Here is a 16,391-nt window from a genome sequence, read left to right as displayed (position 1 = left end):
TCCATGGGTCTTAGGCTGGGTTCTCTAGAGAAGCAAAACCAGTAAAACGTATAAATATATACATAGAGATTTATATCAATGAAATGGCTCACGCAGTTGTAGAGGCTGGAACATCCCAAGTCCGTGGGTCAGGATAGAGGCTTCTCCTGATTCACATAGCTGCAGGGTCTGACAAACCCAAGATCAGCAAATCGGAGAGCAGGACACTTGCTCAGAGGCTGCGAAGATCAATGAATCCCAAGATCTGCAGGCAAGACCACAGGTAAGCTGCTAGCTCAAGTCCCAAGAGCCAGCTGCAGTATCCACATGCCCAAGGAAACTCCCTTTCAACTGATTGGCTACTCGCAGAAGAGCCCATCATGGAGGTGATCATATTATATCAAATCTCATCATGGAAGTGATCACAACATCATACGACTGCCAAACCACTGAGAATCATGGCCCAGTCAAGTTGACACACAATCTTAACTGTCACATCATGGCTTTCTTTTCTATATTTATAAAGTAAAAAGTGAGAATTTAAGGGTAAAACATCCTGGAGTTCCAAAGTCTCCCCAGTCTGGCTCCACTCAACCTCTTCAAATTTTTCTTGCTCCCTGGAGCTCATGTTCTTCTCCATGCTCAATATGCTCTTCTCCTCATCTCTGTCCAGCACAGTCCTAGTTCTGTCCCATGGCCACCGCACCTGGTGCATCCCCAGGAACCCCCAAACTCCTTTCATCTACTGAAGCCTTAACTTATTCTTGCCTTTCTCTTGGCCCTCATTCTCCACAGCTTGAGAGTACTGCTTTCCTGTGTTTCTGTCTCCGCTACTAGACTATAGGCTGCTTGGGGGCAAAGACTGTGCCTTTAATTGTCTATTTTCTCCTTCTGAGACCTAACAGGGCCTCAAACCAAACACTATCTGAATAACTCATAGAATGAGGATTCCCTTTCCCCTCGAAGGGCTGCTAAAAGGAAGAAAATGAAACATCTGTCTATTGTCAGGAGGATGAGAGCCATAGTTTTCTAACCCTGTTTAAGACAAAGGAGAGAATTATTAAGGCAGCTCATCGATTCTGTTATATTTAATGGGAGCCCTCTATGTGTTGGATTAAAAAAAAAAAAGCAACAGTTGCTGTCGAGTCGATTCCAGCTCATGGCGACCCCATGCATTTCAGAGTAGAACTGTGTTTCATGGGATTTTCATGACTGTGACCTTTCAAAAGAAGATTGTCAAGTCTTTCTTTCAAGGTGCTTCCATGTGGGTTCGAACCGTCAACCTTTCAATTAGTAGCCGAGCACTTAACTATTTGTGACACCCAAAGACTTGTATGTGCTGGGGGCTACCCCTCAAACAAGAGAAACAGCCGATGCTGGTTTCAATTCATCTGACTTCTCTGAGTTCCTTTGGGCCACTTGTTGAGATGCACCAGGGAAAGGTGTCATAAAGTCCCAGTCAGAGGCCATTATTATTATTGTTTAGTCTCTGGGCATAATAGTGGTACATTATATGAGAAATAATATGATCGTTTCCTCCCTTTATATGCATATGATACCATAAAAATGTTATTCTGTCATTCACCTTATTTTATCTCTCTTGAGCGAAGGCAGAGCATAAATTTGGGCTAATAAACATCCTGTGTCTGGCCTCGGTATGGTGAAAAGAAACTTTCTGGGTCCAGCTCCAGGGTGGCAGCCTCAGAAATTTCCAGACTCTGTAGCTCCATTCACTGGGAACAGGTTGAGTTGTGGGGCTGTTAGGATGGGGGGATGGCAGGCTGAAAACCATAACACCTTTGGCCCTTGGTTGGCATCTGAAAGGCTGTGGCCATTTTGGATGCCCAGTTCCAGAGGTTATGAATCATCCAAGCATGTAACACGAAAGTAATGGAGGGGTTAAATGTTTTTCCCAAAAAGGAACTCCAATAAATTCTCTTTAATCATTGTTATCAAGCTCTATTTTAGCCAATGAATAAAGAGATTATGCTCTCCATTTCTCCCATGGAGAAACTGGGAGTCAGAGATTTTCAGTGACTTGCTGAAAATCACACAGCTTGTCTAGTGAAGAATTAAATTCAGAACCCAAGATTTTAGGTCCTAGTCTCATACTCAGGTCGCTCAGTGGCACAAACATTTAAGCGTTTGACAACTAGCCAAAAGGTTGGCAGTTAAAACCCATCCAGAGGAGCCTCGGAAGATAGGCCTGGTGATCTGCTTCAGAAAGGTCAAAGCCTTGAGAATCCTATGTAGTAGTTCTATTCTCACACACGAGGTTGCCGTGAGTCAGAAACAACTTGATGGCAACTAACAACAAGTCTCATACTCCTTCACTACTCCACTTTGCCCTAATGGGTATGCTACCATTGGCTGTTACATAGCTGGGCCAATTGTTCCCAAATGGAACCTTCTTGCATTGAAGTCTCATAGTGATTCCTTTAGATTAACCTTAGAGGGATGATCACTCTATAGGAGATCATTTGTTACTTCTTTAGTCAATAAACCCCAGGGAAATGGATGATGGGGCTAAGACACTGCCTTCATCTGAGTTCCACCCTAGAAATGCAAAGAATGTAGTAAAAACCCAATCAATGCCTTCATATTGAGTGCCTCCATTGTCCTGGGCACTGTGCTCAGACTTGGACACCAGAGCTAAAATTACCTGCTGCCTCTCCAGTCTAGTAGGGAAAGAAGACAGTCATTGTCATTAGCATGTGCTATATGTAGTGATTAAGGGAAATATAGGTGCTATGAGAATACAGGGGCCCTGGTGGTGCAGTGGTTAACAGTTCGAATGTGATTGGGCATCTTAATAAATATCTATAGGGAGGGCAGACTAAAGTGAGGATAAAATTTTATGGGTGGCACAGTGATCTTATTTTTGTCTGTGCTTAAATAAAATTATGAAGTGGACTTGTTTTGACTCACTTTATCATGTTCTCAGAGTAACTTTTTCTGATGTTGCTATTTCGTGAGATTGTTTACGTCCAACAGGAAAATAACATGGCCTACTGGTTAGCAGTTCGAATGCATCAGCTGCTGCTTGGAAACCCTATGGGGGGGCAGTTCTACTCTGTCCTACAGGGTTGCTATGAGTTGGAATCATTTTTTTTTTTTTTTTTTATGAGAGTACAGAGGAGGACACATAGGCTAGCTGGTAGGGGCTTCAGAAGTTTTCTTGGAATAACTACAGTACTAATAACAGTGCCTGGCACACTGAAAGCATTCAATAAAAGTTAGCTATTATAACTGTGACAATAGACATTGTCCCTTCCCTCAAGAAGCTTACAAAATAGCAAGGGAGAAAATATCAACAAATAAATATTATACTATGTAATTCATGCTATAATGGTCCTTTGGGGAAGACAAACATGGATAATAGCCCACATTCAGTAAATGCTACCTATGTACCAAGTGCTATTTTAAGGACCTTATATATACACTCCTTCATTTAATTCCCACAACAACCCCATGTTTAAGCCCATTTTTGTCAATTACAGGTAAGAAAACTGAGGTACAGAGAGGTAAAGTAACTTGCCTAAAGCCACACAACTAATGAGTGGTGTTAAGTAGTTACCAATAAGAAAGGGGGAAAAAAAGCATCCTCTGACATCTGGGAGATGGCCTAGAACTCACAGGTAGGCCATGTTATTTTCCTGTTGGACATAAACAATCTCATGAAACAGCAACATCAGAAAAAGTTACTCTGAGAACATGATAAAGTGAGTCAAAACAAGTCCACTTCATAATTTTATTTAAGCACAGACAAAAATAAGATCACTGTGCCACCCATAAAATTTTATCCTCACTTTAGTCTGCCCTCCCTATAAATATTTATTAAGATGCCCAATCACAGAATTGCCTTCACTTTCTGACAGCATACAATATAGAATGAACCCCTGCTTCCTTAGACCTTCCCCTAAATTATCCAACCAAATCCTGTAATAAGTCCTTTTTAATACCCTCTTACTGACATGTCCTATGGTTCCCTATAGTATGTGTTCTCCCTCACTGTAATGAGTAATAAAACCAACATGTTCAACTACAGGTGTGTTCCTGGTAGTCTTTGGCTAGAGGGCATTAACACAAATTACAACCGGTAACTAACAAGTGACTAACTTAAAAAGGAAGAATAGCAGAGGTCGTTAATACAGGTGAAAACAAACAACGTGCTTTACAACAATGGAAAAAGAGCAATCCATTCTGGCAATTGAGATCCAGCCAATAGAGGACTGGCATTTCACTTGCTCAACCTTTTTTTTTTTTTTTTTGAGGACAGAGGAGAAATCTTGTTTCTCTTCATATTTGCCCCAGTGCCCGAAAGATGCAAATGTACTTACACAGGGCCTGACAGATGCAAAGATAAAGAAGACATTGCTCTTATTCTCAAGATATATATGTATATATATACTTAACGTTTCTGTGGCTCAATTTCTTCATCTGTAAAAGCGGGGTAATAAAATTCTTTTTTTTTTTTGTGAAGATTAAATAAAATAATTCATGTAAATTGCTTAACACAGTGTCTGGTACATGGACTCAATAAGTGTTAATGATTATTTAAGGATGCATGGCAGTTTCACAAATATAAAACGAGAGGGGAAAATGATACAGGATTCCAAGCAGGTGAAATGGCAGAAGCAACGGCACAGAAAAGAGGACCTGTGAAAGGGCCCTCTGTGCTCAGACAGACACTTTCCAGCTCAGGGATGAAAGAACCATGGAAGAGTGCCTCAAACTTAATAAGGTAATCCAGACCTTGTTGGCAATGCGGTATCTGGAACATTTGTCTCCTGTACTTTGCCGGGGGGAGCGAATTAGCCCCCTGGGGCTATTTCTGGTGAGGGAGTGTGTGACAGGCCATAGAGGCTCTGTTGAGGGTGATGGTAAGAAGTTGCACACGTCAAATCTCAAAGCTTGAGCCTTGACAGCTAAATGAGTTCACAGCTGTGGCAGCAGAAAAACCTGAAATTGGGCTCTGCCTGATTGGAGAAGCTGTGCTTTGGTAATGGCTTGCTGGAGATAGTGCACACAAAGTAGTTTCAGTTCTGTTCTAGCCCCATCCTTTCAATCGCTTGCCCTGGATCCTGGTGGTGGCGGCTCAGTGGCTCAAACCACAACCTTACACCCAGGGGTCCCCTAGCACTAAATGGTCCCAAGCTATTCTCCAATCTCTTGCTGTTTCCTGTTGGGTTCCCAGGAAATCTGAAGGGAAATGATAGCAGTCAGGCAGATCCCATTTTCTTTCTGGCCATATTCAGGCTATCTTCGTCCTTACTGCACACAACACCTCTCTCCAATTCTCCAGGGAATGGCCCTTCATCCATCCCTTCCAACACGACCCACCCTCCCAGGGGCTTAAGTCCTGAAGTTAAGGGTAGGCGGCGGTTGAATGGTTAGATGCTTGGTGGAAAAAGCCATTCAAATATTCTTCACCAAACTTCAGAGCGCCCCTCTCCGCACACACAACTGACCTAAAAGGCATGGGAGAACGGTGTCCGATTGCGTATCTGCCCGAGGAAAGAACGCCCCAGTGGCCAGTGGCGCAGTGGACTGGACCCGCTGCAAGAATGCGAGTGGGTGGTGGTGTGGTTTGGGGAACCGGAGTGTGCGCCCTTTATGACAGGTGGCTGCGCGGTGCGCGCTCCCGGGCTCCTGACGGGAGGGAGGGAGGGACGTATTGACAGAGTGGGAGGGGGCACAAGGGGAAGGGACCATAGAGAGGGTAAGGAGAGAGCTGGAGGGAAAGGGAGGGCTGTGGTGGGAAGGAGGAGTAGAGGGGGGAACGCGTCCAGCAAGAACAGTTGCGTTGGAGGAAACAATGGCAGGGGCAATAGCGATCGTGGCAGCCGATGCAGCCCCACTCTGGGCACCTTTTTGAATGGACAAGAGGCAGCTCAGGGAAAGGAGGCGAGGCAGCGCCCGCAGGGGCTCTGAGAAAAGCAGCGGAGGGAGGAGAAGGGGGAGGAGGAGGAGAAAGGGGGGCGGGAGAAGGGGGGACGAGGCAGAGGGAGAACCCAGGAAGGAAAGCCACTAGCATCATCATCAGCAGCAGCAGCAGCCACAGCAGTAGCAGTAGCGACAGTGGCGGCAGTAGCAGCATTTAGCAATAGCTTTAACAGCGATAGCGACAGTAGCAGCCGCCCTCCTCCTCTTTCCCTTCCGCAGACGGCCGCAGCAGCCGCACTGAGCGGGCTGCAAGCGCCGCACGCAGTCCGCTGGTGAGGTAGCCCCAGCAAGAGCGAGCGGCCGTGCGTGCGAAGCACGGACATTGGGAGCAGCCCCGCAGCCACTGAGGCGCTGAGTATCAGAACCAGAGCCCGACAGCCCTGACTCCATCTACTAAGGCGGCGGCTGAGCCTAAGGGAGAGCGTGAGGGAGAGAGGCGCGTCCACCTGGCGGCCCCGCGCATGGAGCTGAGGCAGAGGCGGCGGCGGCGGCGGCGGCAGCAGCAGTAGCAGTAGCAGCAGAGGCTGCGGCGGCAGCTCGAGCAGCTGCACCGACAGCGACACCACAGCATCGACTGCGGCCGCGCCACCTCTAGCTCCCGCAGCCTGAGCCCGCCAGCGACGTCGCCTCGGGAGTCGGCCTGTGAGGTGAGTACGATCGCTGCCTGCCAGCCACCCCCCGCCCCGCCCCGCCCAGGCCTTCTCGCCGGCTCCCTGGCTGGCTCGGGGTGGCGGCGGCAGCGGCGGCGGGGGGTGGAACGAATTGGAGGAAGCAGAGCGAGAAGAGGAAGGGAAAACGGAGGGGTGAACGTTTGTGTGCGAATGGCGTGCATGTGTGTGTCTGTGTACGAGGGAGCGAGGCCGCCAGAGATCTCAGCTGTCCCTGCCAGGCACTGCAATCTAGGAAAGGCCGCTATGCTTGCGGGGGTGGGGGGGGCGGTGGGGGAGGGATCGAGTGGGCTGGAACCGCGGCGCGCACACACGCACACAGCGGAGCAGCGGGGAACTGGCAGAGTGCCGCTTCCCTTCGGGCTGCTGCCCGTGAGGGCTTGGCCAGGGGATGGGGCACAGAATAGCACAGTTTGGCGAGAGCGGGAAAACCCACGCGGCGGCCGAGGCCGGGCGCCTCAGCCAAAGAGGCAGAGGTGCGAAGCCGATTCGCCGGCACCTCCTCCGCCGGCAGCTCCCGCGCGAGGCGGCCCTGCAGACCACAGAGCGCACTGGGAGCACACACCACCCAATGGGGACTGCGGGCGGGTAAGTTACAGGCCCTATCAACCTTCTTCCAGCTTGCCACCTTTGCGGAAATTGGCCCTGGCCCCTTCCCGCTCTGGGCGGCAGTCGAATTGACGCTTCCCTGCGCGGCTTCTGGCGCTTTTCTCTGCCGCGCCCAACAGCACACGTCCACTCGGGTCTCGGGTCTCGGGTCTCGTATACCCTGTAGGGTGGTGAGGCCGCGAGCCGGCTCGGGGAGCTGGGCCTTGCTCAGGAAAAGTGTGGAATACGCGCTGCGGAGTTGGCGCCGTTTCTGCTGAGGAATCCAGGGGTTTCAGCATGACTGCTTCTGCCTAATTCGTGAGGGACCGAATCACCCGCGCAAGGTTTTCTGTCTTTTTGGAAGTTAAAAAAAAAAAAAAAGCATCCTCATTTCGACACAAGCACGCTTGATTTTTGTTGAGGTTCTGGTCGCACTTTGAAATTGAATGGGTTTCATATTTTGCTTCTGGGTTTTAGCTCCCAGCATATTGTTGAATTCTGTGAACAGCAGTATACTTAGCTATGTGGCCTTTTCCTAACGTTCCATTTTCTAGACCGTTATCTCAAAAGCATGACTTGTGAATAGGGCTGGCAGGGCTGTTTTTAAAAACCACCTTAACCCGGGAATTGAATATCTTTTCGTTTGTTTTTGGAAGAGGAGCAAAGTGTGCAGATAGTTCCTGAAATGTTTTGCTCGGTGAGAAAAGAGGCTCCGGTGGTCTTCTCTGAACTACTAAAGACCATTTGTATTTTCAGGGGGTGAATCTCCCTTACATCTTTACACGTAGGGTAATATTTGAGTAAACGTTTTATTTACAGCAATGACGTTCTTATGGCTGAAAAGAATTTACACTTACTTAAAAAAATATTTTTAGAAGGGAACAAAAAGGCCCTAAGTAACTGTCATTTTACATATTAGCTGGGAAACGGGCTAATCAAATAAAACTGGCTGAATGTCTGAAACTCTCCCAGTGAAATACACGGCTGTGAATATAATCAACCATCTGTCTAGTGAGCAATTTGAATTTGGGCTGGTACATTTTTATTACAGTGTCTAATTTCTGGAAAACTTGTACATTTTACCCAGCAGTAACAACAAAAACGTGTTTGCTTACTAGGTCAAGGATTTACTTGTGTATTGATAGTATTCCCTTTACCTTCCTCCCCCCTCCCCCACATCTTTCCTACTTCCCCACACTCCTTGACCTGAGAGGTCAAAATAAGCCTCTAGCTTTGCAAAGGACATATTTACAATAGAGGAACTAAACCAGCCCTAGCAGTTAGTAATTAGACATTTTTGTTTCTTGGAAATACCATCCAACATTTTATTTCCCACAGAACCTAGATAGATTGCATCCATTTGCGTTAAAAAGATACAATTATTTGTGCATATGTATTCAAGTGTGGTAGGGTGATTCAACAAAATTTGTTAGACTTGAAATTCGACTCAATTTACTTTCTATTATTCTACCTAATTCTCTGTCTAGCTCTCCCCTAGCTATCCCAACCACCCTCCCACATCCTACAGATACACACTCATACCCCAAAAAATCACAACCTTTTGTCGTTTTTTTAAAGGTTAAGAGTATTCAGGTATGTGATTTTAACAATATATGGGGAATTACTTTTTAAGGAAATCAGAAGTCTAAAATACCATGACATGAAAGGGCATTGTGCGTATTTTTAAAAATTTCCCTTAGGTGTGATTTTAACCAAAAATTTATTACTAGAAAGAAAAGCAGTAGAGTTTGGATGGAGATGAGATATCACTAGGAAGATTAAATTTCAGAAACCATCACCAAATAGCTGTTGTCAGAACATAATTAAAATGAACCACAGATTGTGTAGTGGGATACAGAAAGTAATTTAAAGAGAAATACTTTTAAAATAAATATTTGGCTAAATAACAGCTCTGATAAATTGGTAACAATTATGTAACCACATGGTAGAATTTGACATATGTCATGTTTGTTAAATAAATCAGCCTGTTCAGTGAATATATCTTCAATGCATCGATGCTTTAAAAAAAAATACACCGAAGCAAACCTACAACATCATTTTCCAAAGTCAAAGAACTGCAGAATACTGGTGCTTTTCTGTTTCTTACTCAGAGTCTGTTTTCTCTCTTTCGTTTTTTGCACAATATTCTGATTACCTGTAAGCTAGCAGTGAGCAGAGAGACCTAAAGATGTGGTGGTGTTGCCTGTGTTGAGAAGGTAGGAAAAGAAAGATGAGAAAAGTGATTAAGTGCTAAATTATAAACAGTTAAAAATATGCTCATGGATCCTTGACACAATCACAGTGGAAAGTCCAGGTCTCTCTGAAGTATTTGCTTAGGAGAGGGACTGGCCTAGCCAAATGAGCATTGATTGCAGTTTCTCGTTCTTAAGTCCAGTTCTAATGAATAATTGTTTTTCTCTAAATCCCTTAGTAAAGAAAGGAAAGGAGACTCTAATTGAACTTTGACTCTGTCACATTATCTTAAATTCATTTATCTGGTGGCACACACATGGTTTAAGTGTTTCTGCTTGCAGTAAGCAACAGGAGAGAAAGACGAAAACCGGTGATGGGGAAGAGGGATGATGCACTTAAGGAATAGGTTATCTGGCTTCCCTGCTTTTAGCTTCCTAGAGATTTCCAGGTTTGGGAATTTTTAATTTTTTCTTTAATTTTTTTCCTTTCACCTCCTCTGAAAAGTTGCCCATCAGCTCCCTAATTGACAAGTTTCTCCACTGGAAAGCACCTTTTAAAACCAGAGTCATTGGGCTGGTCACAAAGGACTTGTCAGGCTCTCTATGCCACTTCTCCAGGGCTGCTTGAAAACAAAACAAAGAGATTTGAACAAGACCAAATCACTTGGGCTACCTTTACCTTCAGACATTTTCTCTTTTCCATAAAACTTATTTTTAGGCAGAGGTGAACATTCCTCTCTTTTCAAACAACACTGGACTTTGTGCAACAGTAAGCACATCACCACCTTGGGGAAATGTAGCTGAGTGCTTAACCTTTTGTGCCTCATCCCGATTTATACCTGCTGTCTCAACATACTTATTTCACTCTCACAAGTGTCCCAGCTTGGACAGAAAACTCTGTTGTTACCCTAACTATAAGCCACCTTTGAATCAAACTATTCTCCTTAATTTGGGGAGATGGTTATCTTTGCAAACACGGGATGGTAATGAGTTTTGGAGATGTCATAATCCCTTAACTCAGCTCAACCTATCCTTTTCCTAAATGTGAGGTCTTTCTGGAGGGGAAGAATTTCAGGAATGATTCTGACTTTGGACTTGAAAGATTGGGTTATTGGGTCCAAAGACTTTTTTCCAAAATGCATATGTGTGTTCTCACACAGGCACACACACTACACACATAAAGAGGTGTTGGTACTATCTGTATGCTGGAAAGTGGCTCTTCTTACTTTCGTGGAAGACTGGTAAGAGATAATGAGCTTACGTTTTATCAGGAGGCATTTAGATATAGAAAGAACATCTTGACTATGGTAGTTGTGAGACAAAAGAGGGTGGTGCCAAGGGAAGTGGAATTCTTTTCAGAATATGTTTGAGAAGTGCGCAAACAACTACGTCCAGGATAGTTTGCATGTGACCTTGCCTTGTTCCCCCTTATATATATATATATTTTTTTTTTTTTTTTTTGCCTTTTCTGTAATAGACAACATGACTTTTTAAACTGCCTTTCAGCCTTAGGTATCTGTGATAGGCATTCATTGATCTAGGGCAGGGGTCCAAAAAACTATGGCCAATGAGCCAAATCTGGCCTGCCACTTGTGTTTGTAAATAAAGTTCTATTAGAACACAGCCACCCTCATTCATTTACATATTTATTGTAGCTCCAGTGCTATAAGGGTAGAGATGAGTAGTTGCATTAGAGATCCACAGACTTAAAATATTTACTATCTGTCTTTTTACAGAAACAGATTGCTGAACCTTATTGATTTAGAGTGGATCTCCCATAGGAAAATAACACATCTTTGGTTTCTTTCTTTCTCTTTCCTTTCTTTTCTCCTTCCTCCCCCCACCCCGCCCCCAACCCCACTCCCAATCTTACAGTTTTAAGTTCTTTAGTTCTCAAACAACTTTTCCTTTCTAGTGCCATGGAAAAAGAAATAAACACAGAAAAAAAGTGGAACCATTTAGAGTTGCTTTTGTAAATTTTTTCAAGCTTTCCCTTCTTAATTGAGCTCTACTTAGGCCAATGTTGAAATAAGTGCACATTTCCTGACCACATATCAGTTGATATCTAGGGTTTGAAAGATTGTCCAGGGCCTGGTGGAGTGGCAGGGAGAATGACTCAAAAGGTGAAATCAACATATGAATTTATTTGTTTGAGTTAAAATATCAGTAGTGATCTTTTCTTTCCTGCCTTTTGCAGCAACCTAAATTTTGGGGTGCTGCTAAGTTCTTTCTGCCTTCCTTCCCAGTATTTGCTGTGTTATTCCAGGCACACATGTGATTTAGTAAACCAGAGACCAGGTCTCAGCAACTTGCTTGAACAGAGACCCACTTTCTCTTTAGTTACTAAATAACTGGAACATGTTCTGAAGACTTGCTGCTTTACTGAGTAGGACAGTAGAAAAAAGTGGTAGACATGAACCCCTGTGAAAATCTGATGAAAGCCAAGAATACACTCTTCAGAAAAGTGTACATTTATGTATGTAATATTTGCATACAATTTCAGGAAGCCTAACCAATCATGTACTGTGAGTTAAAAAACCTTTGCCTTTCCCTAGTTGTTGCAGATTCCTGTTGCTTGGCTGTCATGGTCACAGTAGCTTGAAATGGAAGCCATGAAAATGACTCTCAAGAAAGCATGTTATTAGTTTACTTATGGTCCACATCCCTCAGCTAATGTTAAAAGCATTTTTCTGATTAGCCCTCATAGCATTTTTTATTATGAAAGAGACACTTAGCACTCACCTTGACATAACTGTTCTAACCAAAAACAAATCAAGACTAGCTTTCCCAAATGCTTGACTTGTCAACTCTCAGATTCTTAAAAATGCCTGTTCAGTACTTCCCCCACAAGTTCAACATTAATGTATAAAATATATCCCATGAAAGTGTGCACGCACGCATGCCCCCCCCCACCCGGCTCTGTCTGTCTGTCTGTCTCTCTCTCTTTCTTATCCAAGAACCTGACAAAAATGGGGAACTCTTCCTAGCACCAGTTGTTGGGTATGGTGATGGAGTCAGAGAGAGAGGTGTTGTTAAGACCTCATCTTCATGAGGACCCTTAGGACCCATGAGCCTTTTGGAGTATTACAGATTCTGGAGAGAGTTAATGGATTCCATCCTGGAGATCTAACATCATGTATTAAAGGTGAGGTTTCTTAAACTCTGCAAACATGAATATATGCCACATCTGTGCCTTGTAGTTGGGGTGGTAGAACCAGTCCTATCCATGAATATATGATTATTGCCCATCTCTTTGCTTCTTGTCTTAGCAGTTTGGAGTATGACAGAATATGAGGGTTAATAGAATCCTAAGGCTAAAAGGGCCCATTAATGGTCATTTCTAACTCAATTCAGCAAACATTTATTGAGCATCTACTATGTGCTAAGCACTGGAATGCTGAGGACAGAGGAAAGAATAAAATGGATTCTCCTGTCTTAAAGGAAATTAGCCTTGTTCCTAGCTGGGTCTTTTTACCATCTGCATTAATTTACCCTATCTTTTTTCTAGTTCAATGCATTTTATTAGTATATCTAAATTCTCCCCATTAACAAATAGGTATAGATGCCTGGTAGATGACAGCCTGTTTTCCTAACACAGCAAGAAGTTCCTTGACAAATCTCTAAGTAGGCTGAGATGAGGCTTCTATTCTTATCTCTGCATTGACTTAGCAGGCCCCATCTAGTTGTGAGTAAAATGTTTATTTTTTTGTCTGCAATTTGGAAGGAAGATTTCTATAATTGTTATTGTTGGTAATGTGGGATTGCAAATTGCTTTAGCCATGTGTATTGACCATTGCCTTAAGATTATAGACCAGAGTTACTGACTTCTACAAAAAGCCAGTTGTCCATCTTCGAGTGGGTTAGTTTTTAACCCCTAGTGGGTGACTGTATTAGTTTTCTATAGCTGCTGTAGCAAATTACAAAAAAAATTTAGTGGTTTACAGCAACACAAATTTATTATCTTACAGTTCTGGAGGTCAGGAGTCTAAAACGGGTCTTACTGGACTAAAATCAAGGTATAGGCAGAGCTGTATTCCTTTCTGCAGGCCCTAGGGGAGACTCCTTTTCCTTGCCTTTTTCAACTTCTAGAGGCTGCCCACATTCCTTGGCTCGTGATTCCCTTCCATCTTCAAAGCCAGCAATAGTGGATTGATTCCTCACATTGTGTTACTTCAACCTTGTATCCATTGTCACATCTCCTTCTCTCACACTCAGTCTTCTACCTTCATCTTCTACTTATAAAGACCCTTGTGATTACACTGGGACTAGATGATTGGATAATTTCTCCACCTCAATGTTAGTTGATTTGCAACCTTAATTCCATATGCAACCTTCATTCCCCTTGTGCCATGTAACCTAACATTCACATGTTCCAGGGATTAAGATGTGAACATCTTTGACAGACCATTATTTTGCCTACTATAGTGGCTTAATCCTTTTTTTAACTTTTTATTTTGAAATATTATAGATTCACCGGAAGTTGCCAGGGTACTTGCAAAGACAGAGAGGTCCCATGTTCCCTTTACCCAGTTTTCTGCCATGGTTACATCTTATAAAACTATAGTATAATATCAAAACCGTGAACTTGACATTGAAGCAAGGGGTGTGTATAGTTCTATGTCATTCTATCACATGTGTAACCTCCACCATAATCAAGATAAAGAATTGTTCCATCACCACAAAAATCTCCCTCATGCTACCCCTTTATAGTCTTTATAGTAACACCACCCTCCTCTCCCACCATCCCTAACCCCTGTCAGTCATTAATCAGTTTTCCATCTCTATAGTTTTATTTCAATAAAGCTTACAGTATGTGACCTTCTCAGATTGGCTTTCTTCACTCTACATACTGCCCTATAGATTCATCCAAGTTGTGTTTATCAGTAGTTCATTTCTTTTTACTGTTGGACAGTATTCCATGGTATGGATGTACCACGGTTTGTTTAACCATTAACCTGTTGAGGGACATTTTGGTTATCTTCAGTTTTTGCCTATTACAAATAAAGCTGTTATGAGCATTAGTGTTCAGGCTTTTCTGTGAATGTAAAATTTCATTTCTCTGGGGAAGAGTCCCAAGAATGGCTGGGTTGTATGGTAAGTATATGTTTACTTTTTTTTTTAAGAAACTACAGTACTATTTTCCAGAGTCTCTGTACATAACTTGTCACTGCCTGCTAGTATTGATATGTTACCTGTTGGAGTGAAGTGTAGAAACCTTACCTCTCTAAGGCCCTTTACCTCCCCCATTTGTAATATAATTGTCAAATTTTCCTCTAAATATATTTAGAACCACATTTGTGTTATAGTTTTGCCTCAACCATCAAACCTAATTTAGAAAACTCAATAGGAGAAGCAAAGTCTTATTATATTTACCCTTACTTTTACTCTCCGTGTTGTTCTTTTTTCCTTTCTAATGTTCCAAGACTCCTTCTTTTATAGTTTCCTTTCTGTTTAGAACACTTCTGTTAGCCATTCTTTTAGTGCAGGTTTGCTGGCAACAAATTCCCTTAGTTTTCCTTCATCTGAGAGTTTTTTATTTCCCCTTCATTCCTGAAGACTATTTTTACTGAGTATAGGATACTGGGTTGACAGTTCTTTTCTTTCAGCACTTGAAGCATATTGTGCCACTTTCTTCTACCCTTCAAGGTTTCTAATGAGAAATCTGCTGTCATTCAAATTGCTCCACGTAAGGTGTCATTTCTCTTTTGCTTCTTTCAAGATTTTTTGTTGTTTTTATTAGTCTTTAGTTTTCAGAAGTTTGACTATGATGTGACTTGACATAGATTTCTTTGGGTTCATCCATGTGGAGTACACTCAGCTTCTTGAATCTGTAGGCTTCTGTTGACTCCTAGAGAGGAGGACTCCTCATTATTGCTGGGTGAGGGAGGGGGAGAATTCTGGCTCCACATGTAGCTCTACTGATACAACCCTGACTAAGAGGGTCAGAAGTGTCCCATTGCTGCTCCCAATGTGGATTCCACTGGCATCATGTTGGGGGAGTGACTTCACTGTCACTTGGCAATGGTGAAAGTTCTGACTCTTCATTAGGCCTCCTCTGACACCACTCAAACTGGCAGGGGGAAGGATGCCTCAGTACCACCAGATGAGGATGGAAGCCCATGTTCCCAACTCAGCGTCCATTAAAACCTGGGCATAGGGAGACTGACATCTGGGGGAAGTGGCTGTTTGTTACTGCTGGTCAGAGGTGGGAGTTCAGGCTCTACTAGGCCTCTGCTGATACTACCCTGGCTGGGAGGGGCAGGGGTGACTTGTTACTGTTGTACAAGTGGAATCCACTCTCTACTCTTGGTTCCCTACTCAGCCTTCTCTGATGCCACCCTAGTGGAAGAACTGGGAGATTTGGGGCACCTCATTACAGCCTGATGAGGGTGGATGTTGAGGTTCCTCACTTGGACTTTGCTAGCAGGGATGGAGATAGGGCCATGGGTCCTTCTGTGATGTTTGACTGGAACAGAGTGGTTATTGTCTAAAAATTTTCTGTCTTGCTAGGCTGTCCATTTCCTGGTCCTTTGGCTAGAAGAAAGACTTTTTTTTGTCTGTGTCAATTAACATTTTTGGGTTGCTGTACTGAGACTAAAACTCATTTTGGGATCCCACTCCCATGGTATTTCTACTACATGACACTGGATTCTATGACACTGCCGGCCCTCTGCTCCCAATATCAGATATGGTAATGGGTGGTGGATTACTCCACCTCAATTTTTCTATCAGTAACTTTAGAGGAAATTACATGATTGAAAGATTTTGTTAGTTTTATATTGGTAAATAGCTCCCCATGACTTTACCATGGAAATACATAATGAACTGGCTCTTTACATAGGATTGGAGCAAATGCAAATGTGTTGATCAATAAGATGGAACATGAAAGAACACAAATGTTTTATTTCAAATTCCCAGTGATGAATGTTCACCCTGATTTGATATAAAAGCCTAGAAGTTATAGCACCTACCCTGAGCTACACTGGACCTCCTCCCATCTTTCTTAATCAGGACTGTT

The 16,391-nt window shown here is 43.4% G+C and overlaps 1 protein-coding gene across 1 annotated transcript in view; it reads left to right on the top strand.

Annotated features, from left to right (window-relative positions):
• Positions 1-6,010: 6,010 nt before the first annotated feature.
• Positions 6,011-16,391, top strand: part of NEXMIF (neurite extension and migration factor) — a 240,171-nt gene continuing 229,790 nt past the window's right edge. Inside the window, exon 1 of the mRNA XM_004380165.1 lies at positions 6,011-6,572. The gene's annotated coding sequence lies outside the window, so the exon portion shown is untranslated. The remainder of the gene's footprint in view (positions 6,573-16,391) is intronic.

The sequence above is a fragment of the Trichechus manatus genome, unplaced genomic scaffold (assembly GCF_000243295.1).
Source record: "Trichechus manatus latirostris isolate Lorelei unplaced genomic scaffold, TriManLat1.0 scaffold00070, whole genome shotgun sequence".
NCBI lineage: Eukaryota > Metazoa > Chordata > Mammalia > Sirenia > Trichechidae > Trichechus > Trichechus manatus.
This window is presented reverse-complemented; position numbering and strand designations above follow the sequence as displayed.